Source organism: Chaetodon auriga, chromosome 18 (genome assembly GCF_051107435.1).
Source record: "Chaetodon auriga isolate fChaAug3 chromosome 18, fChaAug3.hap1, whole genome shotgun sequence".
Lineage (NCBI taxonomy): Eukaryota > Metazoa > Chordata > Actinopteri > Chaetodontiformes > Chaetodontidae > Chaetodon > Chaetodon auriga.
In genome coordinates this window covers 10753906-10769801 of record NC_135091.1, presented here as the reverse complement: position 1 = coordinate 10769801, position 15896 = coordinate 10753906, and positions in this window count along the sequence as shown.

Genomic DNA, 15896 nt, shown 5'->3' with positions numbered 1-15896 from the left:
AAAGAGAGAGAGAGAGAGAGGGGTGGGGGGGGGCTGCTTGCTGTTCAGCACTTCAGAGGCTTTCCAAGCTGCAAAATCTCACACAGCAACGCATGAACATATTTAAGGGGCTCCAAGCTCCCTCACAGCTGAGGGGCGGGTTGTGCAAAACAGCGCTGCAACTGGATGATGTCTCAAATCTGGACATTGTGGTTACACATTATGAAAGACCACTGCTATTCTCACTACTGTCAAGAAGCTCCAAGAAGCACCAAAGAGCTGTCTGCCCTGTCTGCTGCCTTCCCTTGGTGGGTTCTGCACCCATTTAGGCTTCAAGTGCCTGGCTCAAGAGCACGCTAACTGCTGCTACGTAAAGAGTGGTCTCTTCCTGCTTTGGGCAGAAAAACACAACTAAACTGTTAAACGTGTATGTCATCAGGAGGACCCTGAAGAACCTGATTTATTGATTTTCTGTAATAGCCTAGAGGTTGCCTGTAACTACCTTTGTGCATTATTTGTTCAGTTTCTTTCTCACAGGCATTTTCATGCTGTTTGAGGGAGAAGAGACAGAGTTTTCAGTGCTGAATCAATGATTTTGTTACATCTCAGTCACAAGCATATCTCATATCCAGCCACCTTATCAGGGGAACAGGGTTGCAGTGGCAACATGCCCTGAAGGGCAGTTGAATGCATTAATTGAATTCATCTGAATTAGGGAGACAGTCTGTGTGGTTTATGTCCAACATATGGCTTATTATCCACCTTGGCGTGCAGGTGTGAGCACTGCATGAATACACAAACCGAGGCTAGCGGGCGTTTTCAGTAATTTGATTGTCAGTTGTAGCTCCTTTTCTGTCCTTGTGTGTCTGTGTGTATGCAGAAGAAAGGATGTGTGTTTGTGTGCACATGTGTCCACAATATTGATTTGCATGGACCTTGACAGCTAATTGAATTGCGCAGAGACTTGTGCAGCTGTGCCGTGTATCTTTGGCTCACTGCGTCTCAGTGAGGCTATCTTCATCTAACTGAACGAGAACAGTAAGAATAACTCAAAATCCCCACTTTTGCTTACATTTCCGACGCTGCTGCGGGAAATCTTCAGTATGATGGTAATAAAAGCAGAGAACACATTTCACACATGCGTTGTGCTCCACCACTTAAAAGGCTTTCAGTGGATTGTGGCCAAATTACAATAATTGCACGTTCCATCATAAATCATCAGTTGCAGTAACTGCTTGGTCTTACTCCCACTTATATTTCCTCTCATGCTTTCCCTTTTCTGCACTCACTTGCTCAAAGACTAGCAGCTACATGTCCATTGGAAAGTCTGAGTCTTACATATGGGGAAGCCATGTTTTTGTCTCCCATGGTCCTCGGCTGGTGTTGACAGTGAAGGTGTAGCTGGTGTTCTCGGAGCGGCTGTCCAAAGGCGAAGGATTCGTGCTGGATTTGCTTATGTTGCTATGGTTATGGTTCTGCTATAATTGTAGCAGTGGATGCTGCAGCTACATAATTTAGTTGTTTGCAAGCTTTAGGTGTTATCTTAAGATTAATATACAGATTATTTTATATCAATATATGATGTCGTGATGGGTCACCTGGCAGCAGCATCTAAAAAGCAGGATATAACATGAAATCCCAGTAGAGTTAATGTTAATGCACCCTGTTAAAGGCTCTGTGTCTTACAGGGCAGTGTGTCATTGGTGCAGTGAGCCACAGAGCCAACATCCAGATGGAGAGTAAGAAAAAATGTCTCTGAGCAGCAGCCAAAAAGACGAGGCTTTGAGTTGAAACTAATCATTCTATACTGTAGGCAACAAGTGCTGTGAACTCCAGTGAGGGTTTTCAGTCTGACATCCTCAAACAGGTCAGAGTCAGGTCAGCCAGGGAGAAGTATGATTCATAAACACTCGAGCAAAGGTGAGTACGTGCATTTAATAGAGCGTCTGCTGCTGAAATGTACTTAAAAAAGCCTCCTACCATTACTGCTGTCATGCTCTGCCAGCAGAGCTACAATGCCTGCGCGGTGGGAATTTGACAGTCTGTAAATCTGTCTGACTTGTAGCTTAAGGGCTGTTTTGCAACTTTTTCTGTCGTTTTCATCTGTTTTTGTCACTCTTAGCATCGCAGCACCAAGTCTTTTTATAACCATCTGATCCTAGTCTCTAAAAACGCTGAAAATTCCTGAATATGAAATGTTCTCGCTGTAATTTCTTTCACTTTCTTTCACTGTGGCTTCATGGCCTGTCATGTGAAGCAGTTCGCATTTATTCCTCTCCTTCTTGCTCCTCTGATTATTTCCAAGCTTTCATGGAATTTGCAGTCAGACAACCCAATTATATTTCTCATCAAGGTTAACAGATGGAAAAAAAAAACAATTTCAAAGCCTTTACTTCTATTCAGTAAGCTCTTGCAGGCCATACAGTATATAATGACACAGGAAGCTTATCTCTAAATTGCTTGCAACCTAACCTGCTGTCTGTTTTTGTACAGTGTGAACGCATTTCCCTCTTTTTGCCGTCTCATTAAGAGTCCCCTCATGACGTTTAACTCCTGCTTCAGCATCTCTGTCTGAATTTGCTGATGCTTTCAGGACAGCACCTGTAGCAGGAACATATGGCTTTTGTTACATGGCAGTAATCTTATCATCAGTGACACTGTGGTATTAATGGACCCTATTACCATAGTAATCTCTCCTAATGTCACAGCAAAATGCCAGACACTGGTGTAGTAAGCTGTTTTACAGTTCACCTGGGACCTGTTTGACAAAAGGTGCTTGCAAAGTGGTTTCTTACAGGAATATGATGTTAAATAGAATTTAAATTCTGAGCTTTGTGGTTTTTGAGGAATCTATAATTTCTGTATATATTACTTTGGAAAAACTCAACAGTTTTTGCATCACATTACTGCGGATGCTGCTCATTGCGACAGCGTATGTCATTCAGCGGACATTTTTCTCAGCAGGTAGTGATACGAAATGCCAAATATACACCGTATCTGCTTAACAGATGGTTGGAGGTCAGTTTCCCCATGCTTTTATTCTCAGTCCAGGCCCCCACCTTTTTACGAATGCTGCAAAGCGATGAAAAAACATCACGAAGTTCAGAAAATAGATTATCACCAACACCAAAGTGCTGAAAGTTTTATGAGTTTCTCAATGATTAAACATATATATTTCATTCTCTTGGCTGCACTTGCATTGTAAAGACTCAGTGGGTTCAAGTATGACAAATGAAGCTCGAGCAAAAGTTCAGTGAGGAAGACTCTTCTTTTGCATCCTCAGGCCTTTAGCTTAATTCTCATAGCACCCTGCATTCACTCCTCTCATGCATGCTCATTTCTTTGCTGTCATTGTCTGTGACTGTCCATTAAGGTATCAGCTGGTCACATCTTTGCAACAGCACAGTGACACACCTTCACCCTAAGCCTATCATCTCACTGTGCACCCTTCCACTGCCCTGTCACCGCCCAGTCTGCAAATCTTCACCTTCATTTCATCATCCTCAGCTCTACTTCCTTCACTTGACTCTTCTGACTGAATCATTTCTACTGTGGTTGCAGGTTCCTCACCCTGCAGAGTGTTATCAGCAGTTATTTTCAGCAGCACTCCCTCTACTGAATATGAATTGATTGCTTTTACATTGATCTATCATATGCAATCAAATGGACATATATGAAGGTAGTTTACAAGCCCACACAGGTTTTGCCTTTTCAAATAGGAAAAGCAGATTTGGCACTCAGGGTAAGTAAAGTGAATCTCTGCTGAATAAGTGCAGGAAGGGGTCCTGTAGGGACAGAGGATCCTATTGAATGTGAGGACAGTGAGCAGGGCAATAAACATTAAGTCTTTCAAACAAAGAGAATTATACAAAGCTCTAATAAATCCTTGAGTCCAGTTAACCGCAGTCTTTTTGCCAGAGTGATTTCTGTTCTTTTAAAGCTCAGTGACTCTGATTGGAGTGAGAGCAGATAAGACATAGTTTCAAACACAGTTAGCACTCGTGTGGAAACTATATCTGATGTTTGGTCTTGAGCTTCTCCCTCATTAAGCTGCGGTTTAACACAGTGTTGCGTGTTCCATGTCAGGTCTGGTTGTTTCTGTCGCTGGTTCTTGATAGATGTCAGGGCTCAAAAGGAATGATTCTTGTATCGCAGTAGACAAAAGTCTTTCATCTCCTCCTTTGTCAACTGAGTCCTGCAGAAATCAATCATCGTGAACAACTGAGCAAAATCAACTGGAGCAATGTGCATGTGGACATGAAGCACCTGCAAACGCACATGCATGCAGGCCTGTGAAATTAATAGAAGAATCTGAAGCCACTGCAGTGCTTTGAAGTATAAAAGCCTGGAGAGGAGGGGAGGAAGATCAGTCTTGAAGTCTACAAGCAGTTTGTACTGCAACAATAAGTACTTGACAGTCTTGGATTGGTATTCATCAGGCAGTCAGGGGATGCTTTGCACATATGTAATAGATTATCAAAGGAAAAGAACGAGTTAAAGTGGTTATTATTAATAGTGTTTCCCTCAGTTATTACTGCTGCCCATCCCTTCCTAACAAACACACATACAGAAAAAATAGAATTCAATGCTTTACTCAAATGCATCCCTCTAACATATGTCATTTCATGTACCTGAACGCAGTTATACTTGTTTGGACCTACTGGATGTAGATGAAGTTGAATTATTAGTGTAAACTGATTTTCAGTTCTTTAGCAGTACACCTCAGTGGTGTCATGTTCAGACTTTAAATGAGTTTTCTTTTGTATGTGTCCAAAGTGTATCACTTCTTTTTTTTTTTTCTGGCCCCTTTTCACATAAACTCCCACACACTGGACTCTTGCATAACTGGTGAGAATAGTCTGAAGAGGTCAAAACACCAGCCAACACTTGTAGTATCAAGAACAATGCTATTGTGGAACCAGTGCATGATTGTAAAACACTACAAAGAACATTTAAATATGGACATGAAGAAAGTTAGAAAATATATATAAAAGACACCTGATCATACACATATACATCAGCCAAATTGAGCGTTCACTCATGGACTAGTTTGGAGTACACTTATGTGGTTTCAGACCACATGGGGCTTGGGTGTGCCTAACAATGGATTTGGTTGGTGCCATATTTGGTCCACAGGAGAAATGCATCTGTGTGTCTAAAAATAGTCATTTAATTGATTTCCTTCAGCAGCATACTTACGATGGCAGTGAAGAGGCAAAACTAAACTTCAGGTGCAGAATGTCTCTGATCTTTTCACGTCCACTAAGACGCTACCTGTTACATTCATGCATTGTGTTTGTCGAGGACGTGGTTTGATTCGGTGATCAATGTCTTTGAGTCTTCTTGTGGAAAAACCTGCACAATACAGTCACTCCATCAATGGGTTTAGATATGTTGTGGGCTGTAAGAGGAATGGAAAAAATGGAGAAATTACTCTGGTCTTAAGCTTAAAAAAACTGATTTGCTAGAGGCAAAAACTGTCTGAATGTTGAAGCAAATTCTATGAAAAACAGGTTTTCATTGTGTGGAACATGTTCTGAGGCGTTCTCGGCGGTGACCCTGACATTTTCTCTCCACTGCTTTTGTTACATCAGAATTCAGACTTCGATGTGGAGAAAAGCACGTTTTCAGTCCCCCTTATTCTTCACCACCCACTGAGACGGCAATGTCACCTATCCCATAACGCTCTGTCACACAGGTACACCTCAGCGACGGGGGGTTAATTAAGATTAACGTGTGGGCTTACGAGGGTCACGCTGAATGAGCTGATACACACACTTTGCTGCTCACACTGGTGAGAGGAGATAACCGCCGGGGTGTGGGTCGACGCAGAATGAAGTGATATATGAAAGCAAAATTCAGCACAGCAAATTATGGGTGTGAAGTGATAATATTGATGTCGTCTCACTGGGCTTCCCAAGAGTAAAACGTCAGAAACTCCGTAGCTCTTTCTCCTTCCTCAAAGGTCGCTTGAAATGACTTTTGGATTGTAATTTTCTTCAGGGCTATGAAATATTACTTGACTATGCTGCATGATAATATGTTCAAGCCACAAGGAAGGATGAAATGAAAAACAAAGAAATAAATCAATTTACTTTTCAATATAAAAAAGTTTGGTTATGTTATTTTTGTTTCAGGGCTCGAGAGCAAAACTTCCACTTTCAGTTTCAGATGTCAGCTGTTCGCTAGTGAGTCATTTGTCTTCCAGCAACTAGCTGAGAATCCCTTTAACTCACAGGAACTAGCATACCTACGCCTCATTCAATAAGGTTTACTGTTATCCATTATTCATTACCTTACTATTGATCTTTCCGTGTCAACACAAGACAATATGACAGCACGCCTGATGAAACTGAACCAGGTATGTTCACAGTATACCCCAAGTCTGAACGAGTGCAAAAGAAAAGCAACATGAATGCACTTTGTTTTACGTGCAAAGGCATTTTCCAGGCTTTAGTATGATCAATTCATTCCTAGCTTTGGCCTCTTCAGGGAAGTTGTTTATAATACCAAATAATGAGGTGTAATGAGGCACAGACGGCCGGTATAAGGTTGAAGCTCTATCAGCTAATGATGAAACAGAAGCAGGTGGTGTGGTTGCAGCTGTAAGAATACTGCTTGTTGAGAAAAACAGTTCTATACTGTATTTTTTTTTTTTTTTTTGGCAGAAAATTGCAAATAGCTCAACAATACGTCTATCATATTTTCCATTTCCTGTTCTATTCATGATGATAATAGACAGCGTAGCCTCTTGCTTTTTAACCAATGATTCTGCTCATTCCAGCCTTTTCTTCCTTCTGCAGGATCCAAGATTATGATGGGATCGGCGCCACATCCTGTCACAGAGAAAATAAGGAACTCTTCCTTGGGGGTTGTTTGTTTGACAGGGAGGTTTGCAGAGAGAGACACACACACACACACACACACACACACACAATAACGCAGGAGGTGAGCTTTTTGAATAATAGCACTCATTGTGCTGAAACTGTGGGAACTATTCATAAAACTGACAGAATGACAGAGTTTCTCTAATATTTCTAATTTAGCTGCTGACAGTAGATTGATTCATTAATTAGGAAGGTGTCTTTGGAACAGGAAAACCATGAGTTTCATAATTGTTGGACTTCCTTCAGATGCTGTAGCTGCTCCACCCCTGTCTGTCGCTCTTTTAGGTGAGCCACACACATACACGCACATTTACACAAGGGAATCTTCTCTTTGCTTTTAGAGCACACCCGCCTGAGCACTTCCATTGTCTTCACAGGCGAGTGACACACAGCGGTCAGAGTCAATGACAGACTAATCAATACGCGTCTGAGGGCTGAATGGGGGAAATCCATGCAAGTGAATTGGACTCTCACATTTTCCTTTAGACATTCAGCAGAGATGATGCTGCTGCTGTAGAGATGTTTAGAGGGAGAGCTGTGAGTTCGCTGGAGTGACTTGGGTTTTTCACCTTGCATAACAACCTTTTGCCCAAAGACATTATTATGTGGTGGGCTCTGATGAAAAAAAACACCCATAGTTGTCCTCCTTCTCCTCCTATCACATTGACTTTGTGGTTACCAATTTCCCCTTGGAGGCTTCAACCCAAAGCAGCCCAACAGCTCATTATCTGCTGGGTAACACACTCATCTTGGAGGCATATACTATACTAGGAAAGTGGCTTTTGTGTGCAGATCGTACAAGCCTGTGATTAGCAACACCATCTCTGCATCGTAAAAAAAAAAAAAAACCCAAACACATGTGTAGGTGTATATAATTTCGTTGTTGATATGGATGGATGGATGTGCTGAGAGTGCTTTCCAGTCCCGACAGCGGCATCGACCAGACATTTTTATTGGTGCTTTTTGAACCTTCTCTTCAAACACTCATCAGCTAGATGTGTAGTGTGGGTGTTAGATCACAGCGCTCACCGCCATGTTCTGTACGTCACAGCAGATATAGCTTACTCTGCCGCTCGCAGACACAGTGAATTCAAATAGGGAAATGGCTCAGCTCAGTGTAGTCTCAGTCTGTTGTGTACTTTCTACTGTCTTGCCAGAGAGCAGGCGCCATCTGTGTGGAAATCATGCCAATGGGGAGTGGATACACAGTTTAACCAGATGTTAATCCGTTGCCTTCTGTTTACCTGCAGCAGTATCTATTCTTTGGCACAGTTGCTGCAGTGACAGTGTCTGTCTTGCTACCAGTTACTGCCAGCTGCTCATAATAGAAATTAAAGGATAAGTGGAGATATTGGATTTTTATTTTTTTTTTATTGTCACCAAATGTCATGAAAATACCAAAACCAAGATAGGATTCATCCTCCTAACAAGTGCTGTGTAGCCGAAAGCTTGACATACCTCGCTCCTCTTCTCCAGTGAAAACCAAAACTAACAAACATCAACCAGCTGTTGCACACGTTGAAGTTATTTTGAATAAGAAAAACTTGTTTGTGCATTGAATCTGCTGCTGAAAATAGCCCCCAACGAATATTTGCTAAAACTACTGTGGCCAGCTGCTTTAAGGAAATTATTCAGCCTTTTTTTAATATGAAAGTGACTTGTTAACAGTAGGAATTAACAGGCTTTGGGCTGGGAGCCACAGGCAGAATTGTAAAATCAGAAAGCATTGAGAACAAGGTTTTTGGTTTTGGTCTTTTTGGGGGATTTGTTACAGTAAGAAAGATACAGACTATCCCTCAGGCTTATCCTCCAAAATCAAAGTGCTAACAAAGTCAACCTGAACCAAGATTTACTGTTGAAGAATATGAATCGTTTCTGTTATGATCTGTGTTTTTACTTTGTGTCTCTGGTTACTTTGTAATTGTTTTTCTTAATGGATTTTTCTCTCTCTTCGCCTGCAGTGGAGGTGTGGCCTGGCGGTGCTGTCACTCATCGCCATGGGCATGCTGCCAGATTGTCTAAGCTTTCATGCTTTCCAGACTTTCTTGCTCTAGATCTCGTACCATAGTCTTCTTGTTCTGCTTAGCCTTGTTTCTTAGATTCCTCGTATTGTCTTGCATTGTTAGTTTGTATTCTTATTCTTGTTTTGTTCTTCACTAGTTCAGGTTTTGTCTCCCCTACCCGCTCGAGTTTTTATTTCGTTGGGCTGATTTTGTGTTAGTGTCATCCCGAGGGTTTTGGTAGCGACAGCCTTAGTTTGTATTCCCCTTGTATTTTTGTTTGTTTCTTAGTCTGTGGTTATTTCTTCCTACCCGCTCGCCACGGTGTAGTGATTGTTTGTGTTATTGGGCTGATTTTGTGTTGTTGTATTTTCTGTCCTCTGTAATAAACGGCTCCTTGTCTCTTGCTGATTGTCCACACCTCTGGTCCAGCAATTGCTTTGATTCTTCGGAATCGTAGCAGTTTCTCTGGGAATGACTTTCCACTCCAATGTACTAACCTACAATAACTTCCATGTTTGTGGTAATTCACAAAATGTTTTGAATGGTAGCAAACTACTAAACACCGTGAGTCAGCACTACGCTACGGCACAATTGAAAACTGTACTGAAAATAGCACTTAAAGCAGAGGGCTGACTGTTGACACTCAGGCACAGCTGGACAGTTAAGGCTTGTATTGTACTTTTTTTATTCAGTGTTTTTGTATGAATAATAATGTCATAGTCATGCATTATAGGTCCAGTGTTAGAAAATACATTTTATGAAGAAGACATCTATAGATATGAGTCATTTCTGGTGGATGACTGCCCAGATTTAAAGCAGCATTACTGAAATAAGGGAACAACAATATCTCAATATCTCTTTCTCTGGTTCAGTTGTCTAGCTGCTTTCAGGAAGTGTCATATCGCTGCTATGCCGATGACACACAGATCTATTTCTCGGCTAAACCAAATAACCTGAATCAACTGTCCTCCCTCCATGATTGCTTAGCCGCCACCAAAGAATGTACGTCTCTTTATTTCCTCCACCTAAACTCTGATAAAACAGAGATTATTTTGATTGATGTTGATAACATTTCCTTTGCAGTTGATCAATTTATTGCTCCTTTTCTCTCTGGTAAGAAGCCTACCACTAAGAATCTTTGATCTGTATATTACTTTTTACCACCATGTCACTAAATTTGTGCAGTCCTGTTTTCTTCAGCTAAGAAATATCGCATGAATCAGATATTTGACATCTTCTACAGATTCTGAACAATTAATCCATACTTTGATTTCTGTAATTCCCCACATGTGTCTCAGTCAAGCTGCTCTAAACCATTTACAGTTACTTCAGAATGCAGCTGCCGGGTTACTAACGAGAACCAGCCACATTATCCCTGTTCTCGCTTCCCTCCATCGGCTCAGAGGATCCTGTTGATTTCCTATAAGGCTCTGCATGGCCTTTCCCTCAGTTACATTTCTGATTGCCTCGCCCTGAAATCCACCTCTCGATCAACTCTAATCTTGGCCTTTTATTCATCCCCTGCTCCAAAAGCAAAACAAAAGGCAATCATGTGTTTTAGCCCCAGCCCTCCGGAGTCATCTTCCCCCATCTATCAGATTCACAGTCTTTGGACTGTTTCAAGTGCTCTAAAAACACATTGTTATCGACAAGGCTTTATATACATCTCCCCTGTGGGCTTTGTTTTTTTCTTGTTTCTGTTGTCTGGTCTCATTGTGCTGTGGTTTATAATGTATTTTTACCTCATTTGTTGATTTGTTTTTATCTTTTTGTGCATGTGCTTCGTAGCTGTGTGTTTTAAAAGGTTCTGGTGGTTCGATAGTCAAGCTCAGTCAGACAGGAGGGTTCAGAAAACAAAAGAAAAGAGATCTTCTGCAAAATTTAAATGTTAAAATTTTTGGCCCGTCGCTCTCTGTGGGTTTGGGGTGGGGTAGGATCCTTTTGTATGGCAGGCACTGTGACGCTGCATTTGGCAGCATCACAACCTCTAATGCTGCATTTGGCAGAAAAATCTCAGCTGTTGCTATTTGGAAATGATGTGTAGTATATTTCTTTCTGAATGCACAAATAGGATTGAAAGAGGTAAATAATCCCAGCTAAAGTGTAGAGCTGAAGTCAACAACAAATCCTTTCTTCCTTATTTTACGGGTTGTGTAACACTCGAGGGATTTTTTCCATGTGTTTTCAAATGTGATGCTGATTTAAAGAGCAGGGGAAAGGTGAAGTCTTTGAACCCTGGCTAACTGACCTGCATTTGCTCCTTGATGCTTGTGAAAGCAAAATGATAGCAATAACTGCAGCTCGTGTTTCTGGGCAACACACAAACACACACACAAACAAATAGACTCACAGGTAATAGGTATGTATTGTATGTATTGTTCTATTGTAGACAAACAGTCCACAATGCATCTGGTATGCACTTTTCAAAAGCAGTTTCCTCCTCTTTGACTCCTGGTGTTATAAGCATATTGGCCCTGAGCCTTTTCTAAAATAAGCTGTCAGTGGAACAGTCGTACGATGAGACAGGAACTGGCACCATGAGGAAAGAACTGACAGGGCATTTTTCATGGATGGTCCCTGAAAATCTTTTTTTTTTTTTCCATCATTTTTTTTTTTTGCCGATTCATTGAGTAGTTCAATATCATGTTTATATGATGTGCTTATTTACTGTACATTCCCATGGTAGCACTTAGAATTCAGGTCAATCCATATAAATTAACTATGACCTGAGCACAGCGGAGTCTCACCCCACTATTAAACTGGGGGCCTTGGTCAGTTATTAGTGCAAAAGAAATTTCCTAAGACAGCGACATTGGGACAGTTCGCAGCACCATAGACAGCAAGACTTCGACAGCGTGCAGCTCAGGGGAAGTTTTATTCTACTTTTACATATCTATTGCTCAATATTGGCAAACATGCACTGAAAAACACCCAATATATTTTACCACTCAAAAGCTGGAAGACAATTCAGGAAAACAACATGCAGAAAAATAATATGACTATCACGTTTGCAGCATACTTTTCTATTTTGGTGGCTCATATGAGTCTAAGCAGCTGGCATTTTACAGCTGAATGGATTCTCCTCAGTAAACCTTTCCACTCTGTTTTGCAGTTCTTGGTCAGGTCCTTCTCAAAAGCGAGCTGAATTAAATGAACCAGAACCAGAACACTATCTAGGAGTACCCGTTTGGGTTTATCCACCCCAAGTTCATCTGGAATTACGTTCCTTAATTCTCCAAATGAGGACTGGAAGATGCTCACACATGCACAAGTGCTATCTGGTTCTGAGTTAGCTGCTGGTGGCAAAAACAGCAACCCAGGGCTCGCTAATGGTGGTGGAGAGGAGGGGAGAGGAGTGTTTCATCACAGGAATCTACTAAACTGGTAGCGGTAGCTGATTCCTGTAGTGTGGCTGCACCTGCTGAGTGGCCATCCTCATTAGGTGAGCTTTTCCTGTGGGTAAACCACTTTCTTATGTCCATTTCAACAAAGAAATACGATTGCTAATACTTAAGCCAAGCTAGCGAGATGCTGGATGAAGCAAAGCACCATGCTGACTAAAAAGAAACAAAAAAAAATCTTCACATAGTGCTGAGCAGAATAGCCTCTGTGTAAGAATAAATAAACCAATCTTCCTCCTGAAGCGACACTGTCTTTCTGCCTGCTGCAGTTCAAAGAACAAGGAAACGTGTTTTTTCTGAACACGCGCTGTCTGCAGCGAGGATGGACAGCTCGCTCTCGCAATCTCTTCACACCGCTGCGAAACATAAGTGCCGCGGGCTGCTCATTCTTTTCAAGTGTAGCTGTCAACCTGAGGAGCAACTATAGTAAGCAGATAGCCACAGCAACAGACATTTCAGAGCTAGATGAACTTAATAGCTTTCAGAAGTGTTTCTTTTTCATTCCTCAAGTGTTGTGAGATGAGGTGTTGGACAAGACATTTCCTTGCAGTGAGACCGCAATTTTGTTTACAGCTCTGCAGCTAATGCAGCTTTCCAATCCCCTTAGTCAATTTCCAGAGAAGAATGTGGTTTGGACTGATAAAGCAAATGTTTCTCTCCCAAACACTGTAGATATCACAAGCACCATTAGCTGAGTTAGGGAATGATGTAAGATTGAATAACAATGAGGCACAATGTTGTAAGGGAGCTACAAGGCTCCTGCTCACTGCTAAATTAGACTATTATTTTAATCCATGTGTTGCATGCACTTGCAGTTACCTACAAGCAGTCATTTAATACACGTTATCTCCAACCAATTCTGCTTGTGTGCAGCAGTTTGTCATTATTTTCTGATTTATTTCTAAATATACACATTCCAAACAATATAATCTGAAAGGCACTTTTGGTTCAGTGTGCATGGTTTTGCAGAGGCTGCACAGTATTGAGGTGAAAGATGTTACTAGCTGAGCTTATTCCAAAGAAAAGATGCACAGCTGCCAAGGTGAGACTTTCCTCTCTGCCCACTGAAACAAGTATGGAGTCAAAATCTGATTTGAGATCCTCATTGCTGTATTCAAAACACTTTGCTGAACCACACTGTTGCCCTGGTTGACCTTCCCTCATTACAATGAACATCGTTTATTTTGAGTCAATCCCACATACTCTCACCTGCTGCCCTGAATGCTCACTAGAGTACCAAATATGTGTAAATCCACTGCTGAAAATAGTTCCCAACAAATACACTATTTACTCCTGTTTCGGTAACATTTTCTAAAAACTTAAGTGCCCAGCTGTTGAGCCGCTTCTTAAAGATATAATCTTTAGCATTTTTCAGCACCGCACTTTATTGATGTGCCACCAAGAACAGGAGTGCTTTGGCAGCAGTGTGCTGGCATGCAGCAGCCCATAATTAGACAGATTTGTTTAAGAAATCTATTGCCAAAATGAGAAGGTGGACTTGGATGCAAAATTTTAAATATTCAGTTGATGAAATTAAGATCATCATTTTTAAAAGAGGCTGTGGGAATCTGGGATTACACCACACATACCGTGGTACACATGCACGCACACGTTACATGAAAAAAACATGCTGCTGCAGCAGAAAAAAAAGCAACTTTTCACTTCGTGTGTTACATAATCTTCTCCCCATACGCACACTGTCGTCACTACGGCCACTGCAGTGTAGATGAGAGAAAGCCTTTCACACTGTCAGAAAAGATATCGATATTAAGCCTCTAAAATCTGCTGCCCTTCATTACAATCAGATTGAGAGATGAGGGACTTGCCTTGAAGGAGCCTCCTGTATTTATTACCTCGAGTGACCCCTGAATTTGGAGAAATTAAATTACCCTTCTCATCCATCTTTAATATAATCCTTGATTTAATTCAAGAATGCAATTTTCATTATCTTTGTCTCATGCCTGTAAGCAGCGGCACAAGTGTTGGGCTTTCAGACGAGGAGGGAGACACAGTCTCATAAAATCTGGAGAAAGTGAAATGAGCACGAACTCTGAAACTGGCTGACAACACAAATTATGTGAGTCCTTGTCTCCTTCGTGACCCTTGATCTTTCCCATTCTAACTGCAGACAAGACATCCAATACTGCTGCCATTATGAAAGTTTAAACTTTTCCTGCTTTAATGTCAAGTTTTTTGACATGACAAAATGACAATACCACAAGGTGGATTTTATTATGGTGGCCTTGAGAGCTCAGCACAGTGAAACCTAGACAACACATGCAAATATACAAAACACAAGCCCTGAGGAAGCAAGCTACCTCTGTGGACCCCACAGTGAAATTAAGTCCCGGGATTAAATCCGAGACTCAGATCTAAGATTCAAGTCCAACATCAGCAAGGTGACTACAACAAGGTGACCATCTAAGTCCCTCATTCATCATTTGCCTTCAAGAGCACTGCGGTCATCTGCTGCTGGTTTGTTGGAGGTTTCCAGCAACAGTTGAAGGAAAATTGGGGATGCAGCCTTTGTCCATTAAGACCCAAAGCTCTGGAGTTCACTACCTACAGATATCAGGGAAGCAGCTTGTTGAATATTTTCAAGAGAAAGCTGAAAACTTCTCTTCACTTTAGTTTTTCATTAGCTATGACTTCTTGATACGAGCCTGAAACTTTTGTGCATTACACACTGCTGCATTCCTTTTAAAATGTATTTTACTTGACTTTATGCGTTCTATGTTATCGATTTTAACTTCGCTGTGCCTATCATTTAATGCTGTGATTTACCTTATTCTACTCTATTCTTACCATTCGGGTATTTTTGCCATACTCCAGATTTAGCTTTTGTTTGCATACTGACCACTACATGCTACATTTTTCAGTTAAATACCGTTTGCCTGGGTCAAACTTCTGTTTACTGTTTCCACAGTCAGAATCACTTTTCTGGACCATGGCCAGAAAAATCTCTGTATTTGTTTGAAAAGTTGTTTTCACCCCAGGCACCCCCAAGGATTTTTGAGCGTCTGCTAGACCATGAAAGCATCTTTGATGATGCTTGATAAACCAAATCAGCCTTTATGAGATAACAGTTGGTTTAATCTCAGCCTCGTCCCTAGTCGGCAATAAAATTGTTGCGGCTTGAGCAGCTCCTCCAATTCTGAAGAGAAAATTATGCTCTTGAATGTCCTGGTTAACAAAAATTGAGCTATGAACAATCATTTCACGTAGAGGTCTAACTTCTTCTTCCCCCCCTTGCTGTTTTTTTTGCATGTAGTACATCCAACTGAGTCAGAGCTCATTCACAATCTATGAAACTATGCACAGTTTTTGATTTAATTAATAATAATTATGTTGAACTCTTTTTCTCTATTTATGCATTTGTGACATGGGTTACTGCCCTTCTTTAAAGCACACAGAGATGTGTTTGCATATAGATGAATGATTTGGAGACTGTACCCTGTACCTGTAGATGGGTGGAAGAAACCTGCATAAATGAGTGAAGAAACATAATGAATGCAGATGCTTCCACACAGGGCGAGAGGGGTCACTGAATAGTTTGATGAGTATGAAAATGAGGTGAATCATATGCTACAATATGCACTGGATCTCAACCCAGCTGAAGAGGATTA